The 19,224-nt window shown below is 41.1% G+C and overlaps 1 protein-coding gene across 1 annotated transcript in view; it reads left to right on the forward strand.

The window, feature by feature from the left end:
• The window catches only part of GTDC1 (glycosyltransferase like domain containing 1), a 492,727-nt gene extending 473,939 nt beyond the window's left edge, over positions 1-18,788 (forward strand). Inside the window, exons 14-15 of the transcript XR_009564645.2 lie at positions 5,567-5,612; positions 18,769-18,788. The gene's annotated coding sequence lies outside the window, so the exon portion shown is untranslated. The remainder of the gene's footprint in view (positions 1-5,566; positions 5,613-18,768) is intronic.
• The last annotated feature ends 436 nt before the right edge of the window (positions 18,789-19,224 follow it).

A 19,224-nucleotide genomic window follows, 5' to 3' on the forward strand; every position in this document is an offset into this window, starting at 1 on the left:
GCATTTTCAAATGGTGGAAAACAATAGGGTGCAGAGTCGCTGAGCACATCAAGGAGGAAGAATCATTACTTTCCAACTCCAAATAAGAAATTCCGGGATATTTATGTCAACATTGCTGAGAACTAGGGTACTCTCTAAGCCGTGCAGAGAGCCCACGATTCCAACTGCTGCTTTGCTTCAGTTTTCTTCTCAACGTGCCAGGTCTAGTGAAGCGAAGCACCCCATTACGCGGGAACGAAGCCTCCAGGACCACATATTGTACGTTAGTACTACCCTCTCTTGCACATTTGCCACGGAATTAGCTTGCCTATCCACAGGTATAACCAACCGTAATCATGAGGAAGAGAGCATTTGGTCTCAGCACATCTGCTCCACGTTGATGCGTTCCCCTCTGCTATGCAAAGTTAAAAGAAAGGATGTTAACAAAAATTTCCCCCAATTGTTCCTTTCTCTTTGCTGGGAATTCCACAGAGTGAGCACTTGGCAAGTTATGCAGAACCTAAGTAAATAGAGTCCATTGGCAAAATGGTAACAGGTTGTGCAGCTTAATTGGAGGAGAGAAGTTCAGGAGCCAACCCGGTGTCTGCTGCACCCAGTTGGTAAATTGTGCCTGTGGTGAGAACAGAGTGATTTTGCAGTAAGCTCATTTTGGGTAACTAGTCAGCCTGCTACTGTGAGCCAAGAAATATGCGGATTTGGTTTCAGCGTGGGTTTTTTTCTCCTTTTTTTTCAGTGTAAAATATATTTCTATATCTTGAGCTTTGTTTATCTTTTGCCAGTATGATTTTGAGAAATCGATGCCAGCACTCTGATATTGTCTTCCTAAGGGAGGGAAATACTAAGAGACATTTGTGGCTATTAAAACCTGCAAACAGAAGGAAAAGGCTCCCGTTCGCATGGATTCCACTGGAACGTTTTCCCTGAATGCTTAAGTTTCTAAATTGATCCCTGCAGTTAATCTCCTGGTCACATTTCTCAAGCCAGATGCTTTTTTCACACGGTCTTTCTGTTTTTCATGCCGTCGTGTCATTTGCTCCCTCCTTTTGCCTCTTAGATGCTCACGAAGCTTTTTATTAATAAACCTGTGTTTTCAATACAGTACTACATCAATACACCTCCGAGTGGTTCCATTAGTCAGCATTCTGAAAAATCCTATGCTCTATTGAAGAACTGTAAATCTCCATTATTGCTTCCCATAGCACAAATAAAGGACACCCTCTTACCTCCCTGGCATCCTCTGCTAATTTTTAAGGGTGAATGCATACGCTGGCACAGGCGCTTTGAGGTGCTGAACTTTGTGGGGTTTTGTTTTTTGGCTGCATTGGATCTTCGTTGCTGTGCGCAGGCTTTCTCTAGTTGCGAGCGGGGGTTACTCTTCCTTGCGGTGCGTGGGCTTCTCATTGCGGTGGCTTCTCTTGTTGCCGAGCACGGGCTCTAGGCGCGTGGGCTTCCGTAGTTGTAGCACGTGGGCTCAGTAGCTGTGGCTTGTGGACTCTAAAGCACAGGCTCAGTAGTTGTGGCGCACCGGCTCAGTTGCTCCGCGGCATGTGGGATCTTCCCGGACCACGGCTTGAACCCATGTCCCCTGCGCTGGCAGGCAGTTTCTTAACCACTGCACTACCGGGGAAGCCCTGAACTTTGTGTTTATGTGCCTGGGGAGCTTCACTGCCACTGAAGACACCCTAAAACACCTATAATCAAAGAACATGCTAATTTAAGGTATTAAGAACCAATTTACTTCAGGTCGCTTCAGCCTTCCCTTTTTCTGAAACCTCTCACTAATCTAATGGGACAGGCGAATTCTGGACTTCAGAATTTTCCGTTCTGGAGCTGTGTTATTTGACTGCAATGTGTTATTAACGGACACAAAGAAAATATAAGTAATTAGAGCGATAAGAGAGATTTTTGTATACATCAGACGAAAGGAGTAGAACCATCTTTAGTACTAACTAAAGAACTTTGGATGTTTACTACCTAAGGCCAGGGTGACAATTACATTTCTGCAAGGCTGTAAGAAAGGATTTGGTCAGTAAAAGGTGTGGCTTCTTTCTACTCTTATGATTTTCCCAAGAGAAAGCACAGTGGAAGTTAGAAGAAGGGCGAGCTTGTGCAGTGCGGGATGGCAGCTGGGAGGACTGTCTGAAACTGGCTTTGCCTCTCAGTCTGGGTTTCCTCGAAGGGTCCCTTTGAAAGCTACAAGTGCTATATATTTGACAAGAGGAAACTAATTTTTCATAGCACTAAAGGTGCTTTTCGTAAAGCGGATTTAGGAATCCTAAGAAAAAAAAAATTGTAGTAATATCTCAGAAATCCCTGATCACTCTGGGACCAGTCACTTTATATCTGGCATCCTCAGCTCACTTCGTTACAGGTTTCCTTGTTTGAGGGATACCACAAGCAACTCTACTGAGAGTTTCAGATGGTCCTGCTTTGCCCGTATTTGCTGCCTTGCCTCTGGGCTCTGACCAGGACCCTTCCTGCCTGCCTAGATGCTAACTAACTCATTAGGGACATAGGCCTATACCCTGCTCCAGATCAATTTTTGCTGCCAACCTTTTACTTTAATTTCACTTTTGGTTGGTATCTCCACTGAGAGCAGGGAGCATTCAGCTGTGGCCAGGGCTCTGTGAGTTTCCTGGCACCCAGATGCTCTCTGCTGACTCTACCTGGGCTAAGCCACCCAAGCTGGTCTCTGGCCTGCTTCTTTGATCGATCGTGTACCATCCTTAGCTAAAATTTATCTTCAAGATTCCATTTCAGTTATATGCGTCCCTCTGCCTCTTCTCAGTAACTTCTGTGGTCCTTGGGGTGCTAGGGCCTATCGTAGTGGGTCATTCCACGTGGGTGTGCCTTGCTGGGAAGCATCCTTGCTCCAGATTGTTCCTTGGAGCCCACGTCTCCATTAAAACTCCAATATTTCATTTAGTTGGAGTGATTCTATATGTTGGATTGCCTAATGAGGAATCCCCGATGGACAAATGGATTATTCTATTGGATCTAAATGATATTTACATTTTAATAGGAATGCTGAGAAACCTCAAAGATTTACTCGACATTGAGGGGGTGGAGAAAGGAGATTATTTTAAGACTTTTGCATCTTTTAGTAGCAGTCCTCAAATGCCACTCTAGTCCAGATATGTGTAAGGTCAGTCACTGGCACATGATACCCCACTAGGTCTACACATGCCACCATAACCTGTGTTAAGAACAGCAGCAGAAGAAGACAGTGGAGTGGATTTTAACTGAAGGTCACAGACGGGCATTCCACACATGTGACATTTAATTTAGACCCTGAACCTCCCTGGATTCCCACTAATACCTACGTTCAACAATTTCTACTTGCTGGAGGTGTGTCGTGAATTGTACCTTCTGGTAATTCAGTATCATTATAAGTAAATGGATTTCCTTTGCTGGGGGCCCTTCACTCTGACAGGGACAAATCATCCTCGGTGAGAGACAGAAGAAACTTAGGAGAGGTAAACTCTCAATTACTCTGCCGACCCCAGCCTTGCCAAGCAAGTAGGAACACCAAGCTGATGTGATTATTTTTCTAGGACTCGACGGCTTCAGTCCTTCGATAACCCTGGATTCTGGGGCTGGAATCTCAAATGCTTTAAGACACACAGAATTTTTTTTTAAGGCAGATTTCCCATTTATCACTAAATAAAATTGCCCTCTGAAGAAGAATACCTAAGGTAGATTTTCTGCTAGGTTCTACCTGATGAAAAAAAAAACACTTTATACACATTCAAAGAAGACTGCAAAATTGCAAAAGCAATAGTACTTTTCCATATTAATTAACTTTGAATTACAGCCGCACTCTTAAATAAGTGCATATGACATTCATGGTAATGTTAAATTAATTCTTTATGATCAGTGCTATTGCAATCAATACTAAATGAATTCGTAATGATAAGATACTTAAAATAAAGTGTTACCACAAAAACAATAAAAAAGACCATCATTATCCAAGCTATAGCACACTAATAAAGTATTAGCTCAGTAAGCTGGTGCTATCCATGACAATCAATGGCAGATACTTAATTTCTTTCTGCTTGCCCATGTCTTGCTTTTCCTGTAAGGGCTGTGTAAAAGCATAGTCTTTTGATTGTACTGTCAATTATACAGCGAGGAAGAACTACAGTACTCTTATTATTAAATAATTTTGCTGGAGCATTTACTTTACATGTCACCTCTCTGCCAAAGAACTCAAGGCATATTATACACACCAATTTACATTTCAAATAGATTCCTTTTTTGCCTCTATGTCCTCCTCATGAGTCATGTAATTTTTTTTTCTTTTCTTTCTTTTTTAATGTCCCCCTCTTCACGCTTTCTTTCATAGATGAGGATATTTGCAAGGTGCATGGGGCAAAGATCTTGAAAATGGCTTTACTGGTCGCTACACTTCGACTTTTTCATTTTTATGCTGCCAAAAGACATTGTAAGGGTAGGAATTAATGGCTATATCACATCTGACCTTTACTATTCAACAAAGAATCAATCAATTATGAAGTTAAGAAGCAATAAAGATCTTCTGTACTTCCTCCCTCCTCCCCTTCTTCCTTCCTTCCTTCCCTTTCTTTCTTTCTTTCTTCCTTCCTTCTATTATAAGAACTATTTTGAGCATCTCCATATGTCAGATATATGCTGGGTCTTGGAAATACAAACAGAAAAAAACATAGTCCTTACCTTCTAGTTTAGGTAGAGTCATGGAACAGGTACTGGGCTTGGTATCAGATCTGGGCCAAATCTTAGTGCTTTCACTTTCTTCACTGTTTGATCTTAGGCATCATGACAGAGACTAATTCCATTTCAAATTCCTCTTTCTTGGGACTATGAAAAGCTATACATCCCAGCAACTTTGCATTTAAATAGGATTGTATGACTAGTTCAGGTCAATTAATTATAGGTAGAAATTGTGTGTGCTACTTCTGGGTGAAGTCAATGAAACACTCCTATGTAATTCTCCAGTTCTCTCCTTCCCAACCTATAAGACGACCTCATGTTGAGGTGGTACAACCACAAAATGGAAGTTACCTGGAAGCTAACTAGAGCCTTTGTAAAGAGAAAAGCTGCTATGGAGAGGTACCCAACTTGTGGGTGACTTTGTGTGATGGACACACAAATTGTGTTTGCTTCTTTTGTAATTGTTTGCTACTGTAGCATAACTAAACTATCCTAACCAACACAGGCATTTAACCTCTCTGAGCATCTGTTTCTTCACCACAACACAGGGACAATATATTTCTTACCTGAGTAATGAAGTTACTGAGAAAATCAAATAAGATAGTTAACACACAACACACAAACTATTTCAGTAAGAATTATGCACTGGCTGCCCTTGTCTACTCTTAGATTCCAAAATTATAAATCAAATAATTTCACAAGATCCATTTGGCCCTGGTATAAGACTCTCACAGCACCAGGAAATGTTTAACTAAAGATTTTATAAAAACAAAGTGGTTTGTTGAAGATGATGAAAACTCACTCTCTGTAATGGGAGTTATATGTAAATTACCGCCACTGTGGGCAATGATATCTGTCTTCCATTTTTCTTCCTCAGGGCCTGATGAGACTGTTATACGCTGTCCTGATCTGGAGTTTCATGAGTGAGTTCCATATTCTCTACCTCATAGTCTGCACCAAGATGTCCAATATTTACTTAAAAGCTTTTGTTGCTAAGCTTAGATTTTGTTCGTGCACTTACTGAAACTACAGACTTTATTTGCCAAGATTTTAAACATCTATTTTAATGGGAAGTTTTGCTTCCTTCTAATAGTCTCTGCATATTTAAGTTCTGTCTGTGTTTTCTGCCTACCTACCCTGAGAGCTGGGTCGTGTTCTCTTTGTTGGCTTTCTCCTCTCCATGAAAACTAAAATTCCATCCAGGTACAAAATGGGATTTTAAAGCTCTCTTGATGGAAGAATTGCTTTTGTTTGTATTCAAAACTCGAAACTGAGCCACTGCCCCACCTCCCGCCCTATAAGACCAGATACTTTTGAAAGTGGCATCTTGAATTGTACTGTTAAAATCTCCACAGTTTAGTTAGAAGCCCTATACAAATGCAAATTTAAATCAGAATTATCATATTAAATCAGTATTATTATAGAATTAACTGAGGATATGTGAATTCATTCAGTCATATAGTCATTCATTCATTCAATAGACGTTTCTTGAATACCTACTGTGTGCCAGGCACTCTTCTAGGCACTGAGCAATGCAATGGTGAACAGTCATTTGTATCTCTGATGTCATTAAGTTTATATTCAAGGAGTAGGGAGCAGATGGTAAACACTAAACACAGGATAGCTTCAGATGATAAAAAGTACAGTGCATGGTAGAGAGACACTGAACATGGAGTGGGTGGCTATTTTAGAAAGGGTAGTTAGGAAACAAGTATCATCACTGAGTACGTGATGATATTTGGCTTTAACCTGAAAGGTGAGAGCAGAACTATTTCTTCTTATTAGTTACGGTAGGCATCATGCCTATGGTTAGGAGTTTTTCAAGGGCTCATGAAAGTATTTTAGACCTGAAGAATGTTATTGGCGTTAATTTAGGAAAAGAGTACTGCAAAACTGAAATCAACATTACTTATTTAAATGCATACAAAATGTCTATTGTAACTAATCAACTATAACTCAACTGTTCTCATTTTCTATAAATTCCATTTAATGTGAGTATATTTTAATATATTTGATCTGATATGCTTAGAACCCACAAAAATCTCCTAGGCTGAGAAAGAGCTAGCTGTACGAGGATCTTGGGGAGGAATATCACAGGCAGAGAATGTCTTGAAACAGAAGTGTATTTGATGTGATTGAGGAAGAGAAAGGAAGATTTGGCTAGAAAACAGTGAGTGAGGGAGAGTAGTATATGAGATGAGATTGGAAACAGATAGTTTCCAGATTGTGAAAGTTTTATGCAGGGTAAAGGAAATGGAGAATGCCGCTTCTCAGCACACTCTTTTTTTTTTTTTTTTTTCCTGGTTCAGTGTTGTGGGTGTGAACATGTGTGTGTGAGCGCTTCTTTCTTTTTTCACACGTATTTGTGTTTGAGAAGTTGTTAAGCAAGGGATGAAGGATATTAGTTGTTTTCTTATGTGCTCTGGCTGTTCCTCTACATAGATTATTGCCTTGATGCCTTCACTCATATTCTTAGACCCAAATATTCTACTGTATTTCCATGTATTTACCATTCATAGACCAAACAAGACCATCCCATAGACTAACTGACTTTACGGTGGTAGATTCTTGACTTTCGGACTGAGCCCCAATTATATTTTTCTTGTTTTGTTTTATCTCACGTCAACATGGCTGGTTCCCAGACTTCAGGGAGGGTTTCGAAGTCATGGGGTGCCCATAGGGAATTTGGACAGCCATCGAACGGAGGAGCCAGCCACCTCTTCTTGCCTTGTCGTGGGACCAATCTTTCACTCCAGAGCGTAAACTCAGTGCGTTTGCTCCAAGTGCTGTGTCATTCACACTTATTTTATGATAATGTCCAGTTACCACTGAATATGAAAAATATCTTAAAATAATTGCTTTATCAGGTATGGCTCCAAGCTTTCTTTTATGCCATTTGGGGGAGGAGGCTGGGGCGATTTAGTGCTTTGCCTGCCAAGTCACAAAACATCTTTGCTGCTTTCTTTTTCCCTTCAATTGTCATTGAAAATAACTAGTCATAATGCCTTTGTAAGCCCCGCCTGGCCTCAGCTCTGCGTAAATCGTGCTCCCAAACAGGGCCCCTTGCTTTAGAGGTCCCATTGTGGGAGTGATTTAGGTAGAGGCGGGATCATGAATAAAGAACACTCACCCTCTCCTTCAGAGGCAGGGCGAGAGAGAGCCCGGGAGAGCCCTTCCCAAACATCTCTTTTCAGCACCACTATTTGGCTAAGAGCTTTAATTTCATTAGACAAATGGGGGCTGGGTTTTTCCATGCATCTCAGCCTCCTTTTAATGTGTAAATTACATAGGATTTGCCACTCATTACAATGGTGATATGATTATTGGCCTCAAACAGACCACACTGCACCGGGCCCCCAGTGATAGGCCAGCTAAGAAATGGCATGTGTGGGAAAAATTGGATAGCACATGTTTTCTGACCACCAGCCCTCAAGAGAATTGAATTCACAAGCGTGAGGCTCCACTGGGTTTACTTCAAGCAAAGTTGACTTCTGGGTGGAGGTGACATCATGGTAGGGAATGAGGTCGTTATGGGATGAGAGCTGCCTGGGGCCAGAAACAGGGGCCCAGGGGAAAGCTTTTGGGATTTGGAGGTGGAAGGCACAGCCTTGGCTGTTTTTTTTGTTTGTTTATTTTTTTGGTATGCCGTCCTCTCACCGCTGTGGCCTCTCTGGTTGCGGTTGCGGAGCACAGGCTCAGGACGCGCAGGCTCAGCGGCCATGGCTCACGGGCCCAGCCGCTCCGCGGCACGTGGGATCTTCCCGGACCGGGGCACGAACCTGTGTCCCCTGCATCGGCAGGTGGACTCTCAACCACTGCGCCACCAGGGAAGCCCGCCTTGGCTGTTTTTTAAAAAATTAATTAATTTTCGGCTGCGTTGGGTTTTCATTGCTGCGCGGGCTTTCTCTAGTTGCAGCGAGCGGGGGCTACTCTTCCTTGCGGTGTGCCAGCTTCTCATTGCGGTGGCTTCTCTTGTTGCTGAGCACGGGCTCTAGGTGTGTGGGCGTCAGTAGTCGTGCCTTGCAGTCTTCTGTAGTCGTGGCACGCGGGCTTCAGTAGTTGTGGCTCATGGGCTCTAGAGCGCAGGCTCAGTAGTTGTGGCTCACGGGCTTAGTTGCTCTGCGGCATGTGGGATCTTCCCAGACCAGGGATGGAACCTGTGTCCCCTGCACTGGCAGGTGGATTCTTAACCACTGAGCCACAAGGGAAGTCCTTGGCTGCTTGACTGAAGACAAGTCACTCAACTCCTCTGAACCTCAGTTTCCCTGTTCACAAAATGGGGATCATAAAGTCCCTGCAATACCTGCAGGTTACTAAAGGGCATCATTTTTCTGAAGCTCTGCTACATAGGACTCTGCTAGGGAAGATCACCCCCATTGTCTCACTCATTCTTTACAGTAACCCTCAGAGCCGGCTCTGGCTAAGCACTTTAAGGAAAGTTAAATAAGCCAGTGCAGCCTCTCCCCCTAAATGCTCTGTGGGCATGGAGTTTTGTGAGAAAGTTTACAGCTTGGAAAATGCTACAGAGTATGTCCGCTCCTCCTTGACATGTTGGTAGCAACCTGCAGTGCATGTTAGCACACCTAAAGGCCCTGAGAAGCTTCTTAGGAAAATGTTTTTTGCTTGTTTGATTTGTTTTCTAGTGCAGAATTTCTGACGAGACCACCTTCCCTCCTCTCCCACCCTAGCAAATGTGTCAACCCAACTGCCCAGGACTTAAGTCTTCCATAGAGGCAGTGACACCAGGGCTCATTACTGACTTAAGAATGAAGAGGTAGTAGAAAATCCACGGGTCTCTGTTAGAAGAATACCCTCTGCTTGGAAGAAGCTGGCAGAAAAAGACACTTTCAAGAGCAAATACTCTGTGAGTTCATAATCATGATGGGAAGCTCATCCTGGCAGAACTAGGCCACTATTTGGGCATAGTGAGGGAGGATTTTATTGTCCCCTCCACCCAAAGGAAAATTTGTTCTAAAAGGATGGACTACAGGACACTGTTTCTACTTTCTCCCATTCATTTATTCACTTTGTAATTTTTTATAAAGCCCAATGTATCCCCCATCTATGATCCATATTATGCCAGAAATTTAGACATTCAGCTACACAAGACTCCCTACTAATCCAAACTTAAGCACCGCTATTTCACTAATGGCTTTTAACACCACCATCTTTTTTGGAGTCCATTCCTCAGAACGCTAGGTCAGAAAGAAGATTGTAAATGTTCCTGAAAGATCCAGTACATAGGCATATTTGCTGGGGAAGGGATTTCATTGGGAATTCTGGGTTAATAAACAAATGAAATGTTGTGTTGTTTTTTTTTTTAGTACAGGACATCTCAGTGCTTTGAATATGCATGGTGATTCTCTAAGAGTGTGATGAGGCTAGGTGAGTGGTGATAGCCTGTAACATCTTCCAAGCTATATAGTTAGCCAGAGAATTCTTTGTCCGTGGAGCAAGTTTTGGTAGCAATGGCAACCTCTGAGAGTTCTTGTAAGAAACAAATGAGATATGTTGATAATATTGGCTAGCACAGTACACACGTGGTAGAGATTCAGTAGATGATGTTCTCTGACAGCTATAGGATTCAGGCAGGTCTTAGTCTCTTTACCTACCTTTAAGTGTGCTTTGTTTTCTAATCTAACTGTGACCTGGGCTGGTTCCTCGATCCTGGTTCCCTTTGTTGTTCGCCTCTGGGAATAGAGGCCAGCTTATCTCCCACCCAGTACTTCTCCTTTCCCCAGATACTGCCGGAGGACTGGAGCTGGACTATATCTAGTATTTTGTCCATTGACCTCTTTGAATAACAGCTCAGGCACTGCTAGATGCTGAGAAGGACTTTCCCCCAGAAAATGTGCTGCCCTGTCTCACATTTTGATCAGAAATTTCAGATGTTCATGCAGGCTTGGACTGGTCTTGGGTTTACTCTCTCTCCGTGGACTGTACAGAATGCCCAACTGCTACCTCTCCACTCTTCGTTCACTCCATCCTCCCCATTGAGAGCTCCCAGTTTGCTACATGGCCAGGTCTTTGTGGACTTGGATTATCTTAGAAATGTTCTAGAACTATACCTTATTTACAAAAGTAACTTTGTGCCTGCTGTAATGCAGTGGGAGGTGGCAGGACACAGCTAGAACTCTGCTCTCTAGAACTACTGGATGATTCTCTTTCTGCTCTGCTAATGCAGTTGATTCTCTTCTACTTAATTCCCTGTTTGCTTCCTAGAAACAAAAGATGACTCGTGCAGAAAGGTTTTGCTGTAACTTTGATCATTTTATGTATGCTAAGATAGTTAAGTGTCATTTTCACCAAGTTTCTGTATTAGGGAGAATAAATCCTATAAATCTCACTCTTTTGAGTGACTCATGTCTAAAATCATGGTTGCTTCAATAAGACTTGGGCTAAAGTCATTTGCAGGTGAGCTCTGAATACCAGACTTACTCCCAGGAGAAAATAGCTTTTGACCAAGAGTCTTCCTGAAAAAACTTACTTCCCTGCCTCCAATGCTTCTAGCAATGATCCCAGGGAAAATTTCAGGATGGAGCCATTTATATGACACCTGGAACTAAGGGCTGGATGCTGGAGGGGTGTTATCTATGGTTGGTCTGTAGGTTTCTCCCTAGGGTGGGGTTTCTTACAGATCAATCTCACATTCGCTGGCCTGACCATGATCCTGCCCACTGAGGGTTACCATGGTTTCTGGGAGCTCTGAACCCCATCTGGATGGAGTTGGCATCACTCCCCAACAGCAGATGTCAAGGATAAATACATGAATATTTGGATTGCTATGCTGAGGCCAGTTCGAGGAACAGGATACCAGGGGAACAAACCTGGGGGGTGGCAATAAAATCACTAGAGGTTGCTTAGCATGGTTAATACACGGAGCATCAGAGAAAGTGACCCTCTGAATTTCAAACAACTCAAGTTCCAAAATCTGAAGAAATGGGATACGAGGATAAGAGGATTAACGCATTGAGATTTGGGCAGTTCTTTACATACTCTGGCCAGGAAATCTCCCAATTTCATTTCTGTATCCAAACACTATACAAACAATTAGGTTTATTTCAGGTAGAAGAATGATGGTGCTCATAACTGGAGGGACAGAGAAAGGATCCCCTCCTCATCTGAATACAACATAAATTTTGATAATTTATTCATATTCCCTTAAAGTATTTGTGACAAAGGACGTGGTTAAAAGCCATGGAACAAAACACAGCTAAATGACCTCCTCAGAGAGTAAGCCTTGGTCTTAACTTGTACAGAATCACACTAAGAACAACAATTGAGCTTTTCCTATCTGCATTCTGAAAATTTCAGTGATTGTCCACTGTCAAGCAAAGGCTTCATTCTGTGCCCTAAACTACTGATGCCATTTTATAAATTCTTCATCAAAAGCTTTGAGGGAAATTACATTACATAACGCAAAATATTTTTATTTCATTATCTTTCCCGAGATCAATGAGTTTCACTTTCCATCTTACTACATTCTGGACTGCTGCAGATGGTGTAGGTGGCAAACGTTACACATTTGGTAAGAAAACATCATGGATATAAATACCCTTGTCTTTTTTCCTCAGATCAGTGGAGAGCTTTAAGAACAGGATAAATACCCATCTGCCTGGAAAATTGCCTGGAGGCAGGATGATGGACTAGATGTCTTACTTAGATTCCTTCCAACCCTCTGATTCAGAGCTCTTCACTGTTGCCAGCAGAGCTAGTTCTGGTGGGATACATCCAGGACTGCAGACCCTTCTGCCTGTGTGCATAAGGCCAGAGCCTGAAGATTTTTCACCGAGAGTAGCTAAGAACAAGCTCTCCTTTTGATCTCCTCAGAAATATGCTGCTTCTGAAATGCTCTCTGCTCTATGGACTTCACTTGAAGGTGTGGGGCTCTAGTAAATGATGAACGAATGACTGTGAATAGATTTTGTTGGAGGTGGGGAGTCACCCTTGCAGGGGTCCAGGCATCTTTATGATTTATGTGCATTTAAGGGGCGTGGCATGGAGCCTAAAGATTTTACCTAAGCTCACCTACCAGGTGATGGCATATTGGTCGTTATAGCTAACTGTTGATGGTACTCCTCCCTGTGCAGGTGCAGTGTGGTGTTACAATGGAAGTTGGGAGTCTCAGTCATGGCTAAAATATTCTCATTTACAATCCTAATGAGCAAAGAGACAGCAGTATGCTTTTGTGTTGATTTATACATGTACGTGCATGTTTATTTTTGTTTTTATTTAATTTTCAAAGCAAGCCATACTCTCCTTAAAACATTTTTAAGCAAGCAGAAATGTATGAAGACTAAAACAAAAATAACCCTAAATTCCCCAACCCAGAAATAATCACTGTTGACAGTACAGCATACGGTCGACACGCAACACTTGTGAGTGGACATACTGAGCACTTGAAAAATTGATGTATGAACCCCTCCCACCATAGCATATAAGTTGCCCCTGAAAAATAGGGTAAATTACAATGGAAAATGTAAGAGTCTATTTCAGAGTACTTTAATTTTTCTTTAATTTTTCACTTCATGAGTAGTTTTTGCATTCTCTGGCATCCAAGCTAAAAAAGCTTCATGAGTTACTTTGTGTTACTTCCTGGGTAGGGAAACTATGAACCCACTTATCAGGTGCCCGACTTCCACCAGCACCATCACTCCATTACTGTTCTAGACATGCTACACCCTTTCCATTTCCATTATCAGCACTAACGGCTGATTTCTATCCAAACCCATCACCCTTTCTTTTCGAGAATTTTTGAAAAAGAAATAGTATTTTCCTTTAAATAATTTAAATCACTTTGCAGAGTGTTACTTGATTTGTAACAATAACATCATTTTGAGAAGTGGCTGCTGGTTGGCTGCCCAATTACATTTGTACTCTATGTAAATTGATACCTCCACACTGGTGCAGTACACTTAATATTTCAAATTCATATATTGGCAATATAACTAATTTATATGTTTCATGGACTTTGAGTTGCTCACGATTAGAAAAATTGCATATGCATATGTTAGAATTTTACTATTTTTCTCCCTCGACTTTCTGTGTGTGTGTGTTGGTGTGCCTGTGTGTGCAGTGTAGGTATAGTTGCTGCATGTTAGATTTTCTTTTACTTAAAAACTCTCAGTGGAAGATTTTTTCCAGTTTGTTACTAATATCAATTATTTTATTTTTGATTGATTTATTGATTATATGTTGTTTGTCTCACCCACCAAAAATAGACACATCATAAAAACAGGAAACTTTTTGTGTGCTGTTCATTGTTATATCCCCAGCATCTAGAATAATTCCTAGCACATAATAGGTGCTCAATAAACATTAGTTTATTGAATAAATCGCTGACTAAAATATTCACTGGATGTACAATTATTGACTGCTTAATGTTTCCTAATAAATGTGTAGCCAAAGCTTATTAAATATCCTTTTGTTGTTGACATTAATACTATATAGTATTTTTATTATCACAACCAGTGTTCTGAGGAACAAATATCTTGGCCACTAGTTTTGATTTTTCTTCAAGAATAGATTCTAGCAGTGGAATTACTAGGTCAAATCATAAGAATTATGTGACGTTCTTACAGCTTAATATATTTTGCCGATTTTCCCCCTCAGAACACTAGTATAAATTTTATTCTCACAAGCAATGAATGAAAAATGTACATCTTATCACATCCTTGCTTTATGGAGTGATTTTTCAACTTTCTCAATTATGGAATTCAAAGGAATTCCATTTGTATCATGGACATTAGATTAGTCAAGATATCTCTAGTTGCCGTAACAAAAACTCCCAAATCTCAAAGCAGTAAAAGTTTTTCTCCAGTTCATGGCATAGTCTGACATAGCTCAAGTGACTCTTCTGGGCAACTATTCTCCAAGCTGGGACCTGGGGACTTGGGGATTTGAACTCCTTTAATCTACCACCACTGAGTATTTCACTTCAAGATGAAAGGGGGTGTGTGTGTGTGTGTGTGTGTGTGTGTGTGTGTGTGTGAGAGAGAGAGAGAGAGAGAGAGAAATAGTGAGAGAGAGACCAAGTGGGGTGTTTTATGACCTGGCTAGAAGTGGAATATATAATTCTGCCCACATCCCATTGGCCAGAACCCAGTCATGTGGTCCTACTCAGATGCAAGAGCAGTTGGGAAACAGAGTCTTCCTGAATATCTGGTCAACAAATGCACCATATCTTGAAACATTCTAAAAATATCTTCTTTCAATTATTAGATTGCTGAAGAGTGTAGGGTGCCAGTTAGTAGATCTGATGCCCTCAATTCTGATCAAATGGTCTACACACTCCATTTCCTATGCCATTGGCCAGCCGTTGGCCCAGCAGTATTCGCAAAATAAAGACAAACAAATACAACAAGCACCGGTCTTGTCAAGAATATGGTTGCTTGTCCTGCAATTGAGGAGGAATGCTTCTCCATTTACCCACCTTTAGACTTCGCTTTTGATGTCCCGGAATGATTCCAACTTGCATAATTGTATTCTGTTGATCTAAAATTCCCCTGTAGTTTCCTTTGGATGAGCTAGCCTTCATTTCCCCCTCTACACATTGTAGCATAGTGTTACTGGCACCCAGTGATCACTCTCTTCCACAAAGAAGCTGGTTACATTTCACCACCAGGAAAGTAACCCCTGGGTAAATATACAGAATCTGCAGGTTTCCTTGGTTCCTTAAGCATAGAAAACATACATTTAATGGATTAGTAAAAATAGTGACTTAAAACTCTAGGTGTTGGAAGAAATTAGTTATCTTCTATTGTGTTATAAATTTAACTCTAGAAATTAAAAAAAGAAATTATCTTTGCAAAAAAAAAAATATATATGTATACTTTTTTTTGTGGTATATGGGCCTCTCACTGTTGTGGCCTCTCCCGTTGTGGAGCACAGGCTCCGGACGCGCAGGCCTAGCAGCCATGGCTCACGGGCCCAGCCGCTCCGCGGCATGTGGGATCTTCCCGTACAGGGGCACGAACCCGTGTCCCCTGCATCGGCAGGCGGACTCTCAACCACTGCGCCACCAGGGAAGCCCCAAGTAGTATATTTTGATCCAGGAAATAACACTGTACATTTTCTGTTGCTAAATATGAGATAGTATGATATCTTGAATAATATCTATGGGATCTAAACTATGGTAGTCCCATAGCAATATGTTTGCCTCTATCCATAATTATAAACTCTTTCTCTCATGGACTTCAATGGATAGAATCAACATTTAGAGAACTACTCTTTTTTTTTCCTCTCAGGAATATTCATTTTACTAAGCAGTCTACCTTAACCCCAATTAAATGTTTATGTGTGCTAAAAGTGTAAGGGACAGTATTAATTTTCATCCAGAAATGAAGTATTGCTTGGTGGTGGGCGATTCTGTTAAAAACTGAAGGTCAATTTACAATTAAATGGTCTTTTAACAAAGTATCAGAATAATGTAATGCTCATTGGGGTGATGAAAACAGGAAAAAATATGGCTGTTGAGAAGTTATTAAGGTTGAGCTTGAAACTTGTAGAGATCTTTTATTTTTGTCTAAAACAATATTTTTTAAAAAATACAGGCTTATTTCTGATTTATGAATTTCAAAGCTCCCATAACCAAAGGAGGGAGATTTTCTAACAGTAGGGGGTTATCCTATTAAAATTCATCATGATTCTCTTTACTGAAAGAAGTAAACAAGAATCAATTTTCTTTAGTAAAGAAGTTGGCTGAGATGCAAGTTGATCCGGGTCAGACTTGATAGATTCATACGAAACGTTTACAAAATAATTCAGAATCAGAATCTACAATTTACCGGGAATTCTTACCCTTTTCTTTTTCTTGAGCAGGGGGAGACTGTGAGAGGAACTCTGTGTTAGGGAAGAGAAGGAAAGCCCCCTAGCACACTCAAAAGGATTTTATAGCTTTAAATTTTGCTAAGCCACTGATACATGGAAGATGCCTAGTACTGTAATTATCTGGCTAGATAGATGTAATTGTATCTATCAAACTAAATAGAACACTGTCAGATGACAGCCAAGATTGGATTGTCTTTAAGGGTCAGGCAGGAGCCTAGAGTGACCTCACTCCTCCCTTCTCACCAGGCCTGCTTTCTTAGTCTTTGATGGGGACCCATTTTGCTAACCATCCAAAAGCATATACAGTAACACTTGTCTTTTGCTCTATGCCAACAGCCTCCCTAGAGAGCACGCTCAGTTTCCTTGTGCCCGGGGGATTAAGCCTGCCCAGGCTTCCCTTGTATTTGAAATGTATGATATTGATATCAGTGCTTAGGGAGAATCAGACCTCTGCAATGAACAGATCACGCCTGGCTCCATGAAGTCTACATTGCGTGGAGAGATGTATAGGCTGGGTGGACAGAGGCCAAGTCAGGCTTTTGCTCTGGAAAGCAAGTGTTAGGTAATGAATTAAAGAGTTTGTTTCCTGGCCTGGTCCTTAATATTCAGGACATTTTCATGGGATAGATGAATAGATTTGAAAACTTCGGAGTGGTTTTACATTTGGTGTATCAGCAGATCATTGCCATCTCGTAGGTGCAAGCTCAGCTATCAGCATTAATGCTTCTCTGTGATGCTATCTTTAAAACCAGCATACACCCCCTCCCCCTTGCTCATTTATAAGCAGTTGGAATCTATTTTCATGGAGTTTCTCCAACCAGGATCATGTCCAAGCCATTTTGGGTTTTTTGAGCCATCCATACTATATTTACTGTGTTTAGTGAAAAGCTGGATTCTCCCCGTGCTAAGTAGCAAACCCATGATGGTTGCCACTTATATTCCACCAGTCCTGCTGCATTTAAGGGAAGAGACAAAACACACAGAAAGATGTGAGGTTATTAGGTGAGCTACTTCATTTCCTCATTCTGGGATGCGTTTTCGGTCGTTCTTTGGTCACTTGCTGCCACTGAGGCTTACGGTTCCCACTGTTGGTAGTTCATGCTTCGGATGGGAACAAAGCTCGACTGGAAGCAGGTCTGCCTCATGCCTTTTAGCATAAAAATGCTGATACTTCTGCATATGCTGCGCGCTAAGCCAAACCAGGTTCACGCCCCTCTGCCTGGGCTTTTGGAAAAGAGTCCCAAATTGTCACATGTAAAAGGGACATTTCAGTGCTGATTTTTATTTCCATGAGATTAAAAGTGAAACATGTAACCACAAAGCTGGTTTATGTCATCCCCCTGTCGGAGCCAGTGGTCATGCCAAAAATTAGATATTTGATAGGTTTGTGAGAGAAACAGATGCAGAAGGATGCCATTCCCACAATTTAAACTCCTTATCTTTAAGCTAGAAAGAACATTCCAGATGAAGAAAGTCTATTTTATTGGCTTTAAAAAATAACAAAGAAAATGTAGAAATAAAAAAATGCTAATTTAAAACTGATGTCATTCTTGGGGGCCTATAAACTGCAAATCAGTATTTCTAATTAAAAAAAAGTCGTTCAAGATATGCTTACTTGATGTTTACATTTATGCTGCATTTTTACCTCAGCCTTGGTTTTATAATTGAGAGAAAATATCTGTAAGATATATTCACATATAGTAAGTAGTATGTGAATATAGCAAGAAAAAAAAAATAGAAAACCATAAACCTCCAAAAGGCTAAAACATCCAAAAAGTATTCTCTCAGCTTTTTTGGGGGAAGCATTTTGTGTCCCATTCTTTTTATTTAATTCTGCCAGCTGTCTGCTAAAATATCTAGCCAGGTGGGGCTTACAGCCCATGACTAAAAAACCACTAGTGCAGCTGTCCAGCTTGCCCAGAGGAAGAATTCAGACAAATGGCAGGAACGAAAAGATTGTTTTGTTTTCAAGAAAGTAGCTACTGTACCTTCTTTGGGTTCAGCTTTTTTTTTTTTTTTTCTGTTTGCTTAAGTGAATCCATTACTTCCTAAGGTTTTATGGTAAAATAGAAAACTAGTATCACCCTTTAAAAATCTTTAGTGTATTTTTGTTATAATGAGTTTATTATGATTTTCCCTTAAATAAAGGCTGTCTTTTACATTGCAACCAGGTAGTGAGTTTTCCCTTTGTTTGTTTGGTTTTTTTTTGAGAGTTACTGATTGCTAAATCTTTCTTTTCCTGTCTCTTAGGTGGGAACGAGTTATTAGTGAACTGCGACGGAACTTTATTTCTAAATATCGCAGAATTAGAGCTATTTAAAGGTGAAGGTTGGCATGGCTTATTCATGAGCAGAGAACAGAACAGGCTTCTTTGCACTGCATCATCGGTCGACCTCAACTGTGAATTTCTAGTCAGCAAATGGGCGCTTCATTTGGTGCGTCTGAGCAGAGGACGACAAGGGCTGCGCTAAAAATGACCACTTTGCCATATGATCTACAGCTCCATTGATGACAGATCAACGCGTAAACCACTCAGTTACTTTCCCCACTTCTTTGACATTCGTCAATTCAGTAAATCTCAACGTTTTCATCCATCCTGCCTAAAATTCTTATTATCTCATGAAAAAGGCTGATGGAGTTACAGCTGGTTTTGGCCTTTGGTCCTAGCACCTGTTCCAGAGATGTGACACTCAGATGCAGGATTAG

This window comes from Globicephala melas, chromosome 7 (genome assembly GCF_963455315.2).
Source record: "Globicephala melas chromosome 7, mGloMel1.2, whole genome shotgun sequence".
NCBI classification, from domain to species: domain Eukaryota; kingdom Metazoa; phylum Chordata; class Mammalia; order Artiodactyla; family Delphinidae; genus Globicephala; species Globicephala melas.